This window comes from Emydura macquarii, unplaced genomic scaffold (assembly GCF_026122565.2).
Source record: "Emydura macquarii macquarii isolate MOO-44397 ecotype Brisbane River unplaced genomic scaffold, CSIRO-AGI_Emac_v2 contig_2795, whole genome shotgun sequence".
NCBI lineage: Eukaryota > Metazoa > Chordata > Testudines > Chelidae > Emydura > Emydura macquarii.
Window position 1 is genome coordinate 1,452,787 of NW_027132932.1, and position 7,778 is coordinate 1,460,564.

Below are 7,778 nucleotides of genomic sequence, written 5' to 3' on the forward strand. Positions count from 1 at the left end.
GTAGTAACCTGCACAACTAGACATGTTTGGCATCTGTTTTAGTGAGGTTTGACCCTATGTTCTTTACTGCGAGTTGAAGGCAGTCAGCCCCTCAGAGTAGGAGATGCATCACAAGGGCCCCAATTTAGGAAAAATATTAAGTACGTTTAAGTCCCATTGAAATAATATTAAGCACATGCTTAAATGCTTTCCTGGCCAGGGATGAATATAAGCACACACTTAAGAGATTTCTTCAGTCAGGGTCAGGATTTTCAATGGGTGGTAGTTTATTAGGTTCAATCAGTTTCAAATGGAAACCAGAAACCCTATTCTAATTTGTAGGGGGATCATATATTTGTTTAAACCTTGCAAACAGAGTGGACTAGAACAGCATTTAGACAAGAAGAAAATGAATGAAACAAGAAACCAAATGGAAACAGAGACTTCAGTATGTAGAAAACGATTATTTACATATTTCTTTCACATGTTATTAATTTCAAGAAAGCAATATAGTAACAAAAAATCATTAGGTAATTGAAATAAGTGTATATCATCAGTGGAGATATTAGGTTGCACCAATGTCGTCACCTGGAAGCCTGTAGTTTTTAAACTGCTTTTCAGTACTAAGGATAGAGTGTTTTGTTCTGCGTGCGCAGTCCCAACTCTGTTCAATTTAGTAGGACACATGCTATCCATCTGTGTGTCTGGGATACTTCCTACTGAATGCTTCAAAAAGGAACATTTCCTGTACACATTCTTCAGAACTGACAAAAACAGCCATGTAATTTATTGATCCAACTTAATCAAGTTAAATGGGTTCAGAGCTAAACTGAAGCAATTTTATTAAGAACTGGGTACAGTATAAGAGTAACTGAGTGGAAAACTCCTGAGATAAACAAATGCAGTGCAGAAGGAAAGCACTCCTAATATTCTGAACTGGCTGGAACCAGGAAAACAGCCATTATAAGTACATTTCTGTGCCTTTTTTAAAAAAAAAATTCCTTATTACAAAATACTACAGTAGAGAGACTTATAGAGTGAAATTCACTCTGCGCAGAAGGGCTAAAGTGGGACTGCCTTTCTACTGGTTCTGTACACATGGGTGAAATTCCACCATAAGAAGTGGCCCGTGGGAGCACAGCGGTGGGATACGGTGGTCTTATGATGTATACTTCCACAAACCCTATGCAAAGCAGCAGCAATGCACTTCGCAAAGCCCATGGGATTTTTTGTTTTGAAGTGTTGAGCTGCATGGAAATGTTATACATTTTGCTGATACATTCTCTTTATAGCGCCATGCTACCGATGTCTCCATTGAAAAGCCACATCAATATCAGGTTCTTTCTTCTAATACACTTAGGAGTGTTAAGCTTGTGTGTTCTTTTCCCTGGTGTTCTTTCTGTGGCAGGTGCAATTTCTAGCAGCAGTTTTTAGAGCAGCATACGGCTCCCAACCCCTGGTGAAGCATTGCTTTCTGTGTGCAATTCGTTCTTGAATATTCTTGGCTAATTTTTTTTTAATGGTTTGCTAAAAAAAAACCCCTCTATCTTCGTATCTCTTAAACAACACCTAAAAGGTCAGATTAAATCCTTGGGCCCGATTCAATTTCGACTTGATTTCAATACAGTTATTCCTGCCTTTTGCTGATGTAAGTCAGCCCTCTCTGTCTCGCTGTCTAGAGAAGGTCTCCCTAGATGTGATGTGTATTGTATCAATGTCAAAACATGCCCATCCAGGGAAATGAGTAAAGAAGATGGAATGCACTATAGAAACTGAATTCAGGTGATGATGATGAGCGAGGGAGCTCTAGGAATGGGAATCAGGGGTGAGCAACCTGAGGGCTGTTTCCTGCCCCTGCTGTCACAGAATGCGTGTCTGTGGGGCGGCATCTAGGGCTAATGATCTTAGCTGGCAGCCATTTCCCCACGAGGACAACTGAGGGGGAGAGGGTTCACTTGCAATCCCCTTTAAGAACTGGTAAGAAGGAGGAGGCTAACTATCTCTAGAAGAAAAGCCCCTGGTCAAGGACAATCAATCCCAGAAGATAAAGGGAGAGTCCAGGGGGTTGTATTAGGGAGGAGCTGATGGAATCCTCTGGGTGATGTTGGGGGATAAGCAGTGTATCACTCAGATTCACAGGTCCAAACATCACCTGACTATCAGAGAACGGAGGAGGAGACAAGTCAGCAGTGGGGTTGCTATCTAATACATGATAAACATGATAGTGTAACAGGTTATTAACGACTTGTGCTTGATCTTCACTTAAACGCAGCTCAGCTGATACCAGAAACGGAGAAACAAAGATTTCCTCACTGTAGCATTAGCCTCCCCGCCACTGCCTGTTCCTGCTGATTATTTATCAGACTAGTTTGTTAATCTCGAACCCATGAGCAGTCTCAGTTCCAGACATCTTGTGACTCTTCAGCAGCCATGTGCCAGCGGCTCTATGACTGTAGCACATGTCTATAGATTATTTTTTTCACCTGATAATGTGGTCAGTCCTGCATCGGCTAAAGATCTGTGGTTACAGTCGAATGGAACCAACTCTAGGAACCACAGACAGTCTATTAATGTGCCAAAGTGAAAAGAAATAAATTTGGGCTGGGCTGGCATAAATAGCCTGCAGAGAGTTTCCTGGCTGCCCTCTGGGGTTTATTCTGAAAGAATTTTTAGTGCCACTGATTTGATGGTTACTGGGAAAAGCATTAATTTAGTACCTGAAAATATTCACATCACATTATTTGTGAGGGTAAATCTTCCACGTTCTGAGTTACATGGGTCATGCTGGAGGAAAGTACGGGATGTTGAAACAACTAAGGAGTAAACAAGGCCTTTGAGCTACTATCTTTACAACAAAGGCTTGTGATGGGGTGTACCTGCCCCTCCTGCCAAAGGGGGAGCCCTCAGCTTCCTCAGGGGCCAGAAAGGCCCCTCCCTGTCACGCATGCAGCACACTCCTTGGCAAGAGGCGGAGGTTAAAAGCTCAGCAGAGGCACCAGGGGAATGATAGAGACTTATTCTCAGAAGGGATGCAGCTCCTGCCACGTTCAGAGGGGCCTCAAGGCTACTTACTGCTCAATACTGCTGTTTGACAGAGCCTTGCCACACCTTGAGGGACTTCAGGATGGTGTATTGCCCAGCAAGACTGTTTGTTGTGCCCTGCCATGCCCAGAGAGGCTTCATGGCCATCTTACTGCCCAGCGCTACTGTTTTGAAGCCATGCCATGCCCAGAGAGGCTTCAGGACCACCTTCTGCTCAGCCCAGGTGGGTTGCTGGGCCCCATGACACCAGAGAAGCTCTCAGACAGTGGCGTGGTAGGCAACCAGAGGCAACGCATGACACTTTGGGGCCTGTATGGTATAGGAGTTGCACCAACCCCTCCACACCTTTGGGGGAGCCCCAGGCATCATCTGTCACAAGGCCCTACTGTTACACACACTCTGCAGCACCAGGTGTCTTTAAGTGCTGCTGTGTGCTATGACCAGCCAGATATATCCCAACTATTTCAGCGTTGGCTGGACTGTTGAGATGTGAACAAACAAATGGGGTTCAGTTTGCTTGTTCTGGAACATGGGAATGGTAACTTAGATGCAAAACAACTCAACAGGAGAGAAGTCAGTTCTATCTTCCTAGGAGTTAAGCTCTCATGACAAATTTGGTCCAGTCACATCTTATAGTGGCTTCCTGAGTCCAGCTCTTATTTATTTATATGGCAATGCCTATCGTGTGAAGGGCTCAATACAAAAAGAAAGCAACCAGTTCCTGGTAGCAAATTACTTGAATCTTGGACACAACATGAATTTACAATATTAGATTAGAATCTACAGTTCCAAATTTGCTTTTCTTGACTAGCAAAGCATTTGCTTACAGCAAGAATTCATGCTAGTATAGCTTGACCATTGAGCATTCACAGGATGTAACCATGATCCAATCCAAATACATTTTTCAGTCTGAATGAATCTGAACAAGCTTTTTCCCCTCACTATTTATTCTGCTCTTAAGGCCCCAGTTAAGCAAAGCACTTAGGCATGTGCTTAAGTTCCACTGACTTTAAACATGTATTTAAAGTTAAGCATGTGCTTAAGTGTTTTGCTGAATTAGCGTACAGAGCCTGATAGTCTTTTCATTGACTTCAGTGCAAAATAGAAAATGGGTAATGAACGGGATCAAGTTCTAAATGACCTGCAAAAAAACGGGTGGTATGTTTCTTTCCTAGCCAGCTAAATATTGCATGTAGAAAGTATTCCTTTTCTGGCCCAGTTTATATTGTAATTTCATTTTGTCTGTTAAGCTACTTGATTGGAAAACAGTTACTGTGTAACTCCTTTTACCATATAGTATCCTGCCTGGGAAAGAATCATGTAAACCTACTTCCAGAAAGGATTTATTTGCAACATTGTTGCTTATTCAGAAAGCTTTCCCTAGAAATGTACCATTTTATTTACCTGAGTTAATTTCTGGATTTTGCCCAGGTTGTTCTCTTCAGTCTTGCTAACAGAAACCTTCTGTCCGTTCCTACAATCAATCAGTGTTCTGTCTTTAAAAAAAAAAAAAAAAAAATTAACCATAACAAGCCCCATGTTCACCAAAGACTTTATCTTTGGATTGTGGGTCTATGATTTCTCATGGTTAGTTTAAGTGATTAAAAAGGCATTAAAGCATCTGTGGAAACAAGCAACATTAAAGCTGATGTTTGTTAAAACAAAACAACGCACTTTTCAAATGCAAGCCAAGAGATCTGATGATAATGGTAACACTTGGGGTATGCAGTACCTTATATAGAGGGAATTCAAACTGCTTTCCAGATTAGTTCATTTCCATAATACCCCTGTGAGGTAAGCATAGGGTAAGTATCATTATGAGCATTTTATAGATGAGACACAGAGAGATTAAATGACTTGACCAAGGTAAAACAAAGAAATCAGAGGCAGAGCCAAAAATAGGACCCCACAGACCTGACTACTATCAGATTGCTACTCTATCCATTAAATATCATTGTCACACTTCAACTAAGTTCTGATTGATTTTATCCAATGCCCTCAGGGAGGAAAAATCAAAGCCTCATTTTTTTTTATAACACTTTATGGGGCAACTTTCCTCAATTAAAATGTGCTTTGGCTGATTGTTTTAAGCTGTTACGGAATCTCAGTGCAATGAGGTGTCAGGCTGCTGATTAGCTTTCTATGATGGCTGTGTCAGTAACACCAGTGTGCTTCAAGAATAATGCTTTGTCAGTAGATGTATGTATGCATGTAACCTTCTGCACTTGCAAATATTTGCTCAAGGGCATGTTCCTTAGAAAGGAAGGATGGTTAAAGGCATTAGTCTAGGGTCTGAGATCTGATTTCACTTCCTAGTTCTGCCACAGACTTCCTGTATGATGTTGGGCAAGCCGCTTAGGGTTGGATTGTGTAGCTGCGGTACCCCAGCTGAAGACCTCTTGCTCTGGGGAGGGAATAAATTACTTCACCCTCTTTTGTGGAGCAGCTTACTCCTTCCTGTGCACCTGACCAGCTATTCTGACCAATGAGTGGGGGGGCAGGGGAGCCAGGCCTGTTTCTACTATCTATATAGCTACTTGTATGGCCCTCATTACAGTTATAGCTGAGCTCCTTCCTGCCTCTCTTCATCCTCTCACTGCCTACTTGTGCACAGTAGGGAGCTCCAGGTGACTAGCTTCTGCTCTCTTTCCCATGGCCAGGATCACAATCTGGGCAGGAGAATAAGGGAATCCTTTTGCCCCTTGAACAGAGGTTTCCTTAATAGTGCTAGACAAACCAATTCAGATCAAATGAAGACCTGAAGTGAAATCCTGACCTATTTGAAATCAATGCGAGTTTTGCCGTTAATTTCATTGGAGGCCGGAACCTTACCTGGAATTTTTAACCTAGCTGTGACAGCAACTTTACTGAGGTTCACAGGAGTTTGAATAATTCCTCCTCCTTTTACATGTTGGAACATTCCCCTATATGGCACAGTTTCAGGTGGGACCACAAGTGGAAGTACCAAAACATCACAAGAAAGACTTTTTACATGAGTTTTCCAGTTCTGTTCTGCAGACCTCCTAAGATCAGATAGTTTAGATAATTCATAGATTTTATAGTAGAAGGCCAGTTTTATAGTAGAAGGGACCATCAGATCTTTTAGTCTGACCTCATGCATAACCGAGGCCAGAGAATGTCTCGTAGTAACTCCTGCATAAGCACATTTACTTTTGTGTATTGTGCTATCACATCTCTGGGCTATTTGAGGTTCACACGGTACATCACAGAAATTAGTACACTGCACCTACCAACATCCCATTCCTCTCTCCGCCTTTGTAAAGGTAGGTGATCTTGAAACAGATTGGTATTCTCCAGGAGGGATTTCCCCAACTCACCGTTCAAAAGCATTGAACTAAAGTGGATTCTACGCTCACACAAAAAAATTTAAACAGGATCCCAACAGCCAGTTTGTTAGAATCTGAGTTCAACAGACCTACACTAAAGCTAATGTGTCCAGCATTTAAATAATATGGTTACATAGCTTAATTCTTAGGAGGAAAGTTATCGTACAGGTAACTATATCCATTTGGCATGACGCTTCACTATGACTATAATATTTACTTAGACACCCTGCATGGCCTCTAATCAACTACGGCATTTGAGGGACTATGGAAAATTGAAAAGCTCCTTGGATTGCAGGAGACTGAGCGCAAGGAGATGATCAGCGTGTGGAGACCAATTTGGCTTGTATTGGGAACCCCTGAATTGCCTTTCCTCTCAGAATGTTTTTTTGTGGCTGCTGCATTGTTCTTCTTTTCAGTCACTACAAACTGAAAAATGTATGAATAAAGTATATAAAAAAAAGCTTTATTTTGGAAATTACTTTGTGTTTTTGCCATTTCATTTATCTAATGTAAGTATAACACAATAACAATAGGTGCATGTGAACAATTCATTGTCATCCAGTGTGGATTATTGACAGTTTTAATTATATACTTTGCTTTTACTACAATGCATACTGCCAGCACTTCTACATGGCATCAAAAAATAAATCACCCTTGTATTTAGGAGTCTGGCTTAGCCCCATTAAAAATGTGTGCCTTATGTGCAAACTAGCACTAAATAAACAATTACTTAGTTCATGTGCATGAGCAAAATTATACATAGCCAGGAAAAAAAAGTATTGACCATGGAAAATGGCTAGGAAGACCTGAGTGGTGAATACTTTATTAGTCTTCTGAGGTGTTCTGCACTTCAGTGTTGAGTTGAAACACACTGAGACCCAAAGATGTCCACAATGTAAGAACAGCTGCATCTTAACTCTTATACTTAGATTTACTTGAATAAATATCACCAGGGCTGAGACCTGTCATAAAGGGCTTTAGATAGCTGACAGAGTAACAAAGAAGCCTCACAAAGTACGTCTCAGGCTGAATACTGGGCTAATATTCTCTAATCCCAAAGGACTTTTCAGACAAACATATCCCCACAGAGTTCTGTTTACTCAACAATTGGCATTTAAAATAGGTATAGTACCAAGATTAGGCTTTTCTGAGTCTCTGTTTGTGTTCTGAAAATCAATATTGCTGTAAGAGGAAAGGTTATTTGAATGCTATTATTCTTGTGACTTTATAATTCATTTTCCCATAAGACATCTGCGAATAACCAGAAACCCATAATGTCTTAATTACTCATGAAAAATGTACTTCACTGCTGATATATATACATATTCAGGGTGAGAAATTTTTGCTAAAGGACATATTAATTTCCTGGATAGCTTGAGCTAGATTAGTCAGTGACTTGTTTATAGAATC

General features: G+C 41.1%; 1 long non-coding RNA gene across 1 annotated transcript; it reads left to right on the forward strand.

Moving 5' to 3' along the window:
• Positions 1-3,009: 3,009 nt before the first annotated feature.
• On the forward strand, positions 3,010-6,846 carry LOC137166098 (uncharacterized). The gene is made up of 2 exons (XR_010923561.1): positions 3,010-3,244; positions 6,590-6,846. It is a non-coding gene; the product is annotated as an uncharacterized lncRNA (long non-coding RNA).
• The last annotated feature ends 932 nt before the right edge of the window (positions 6,847-7,778 follow it).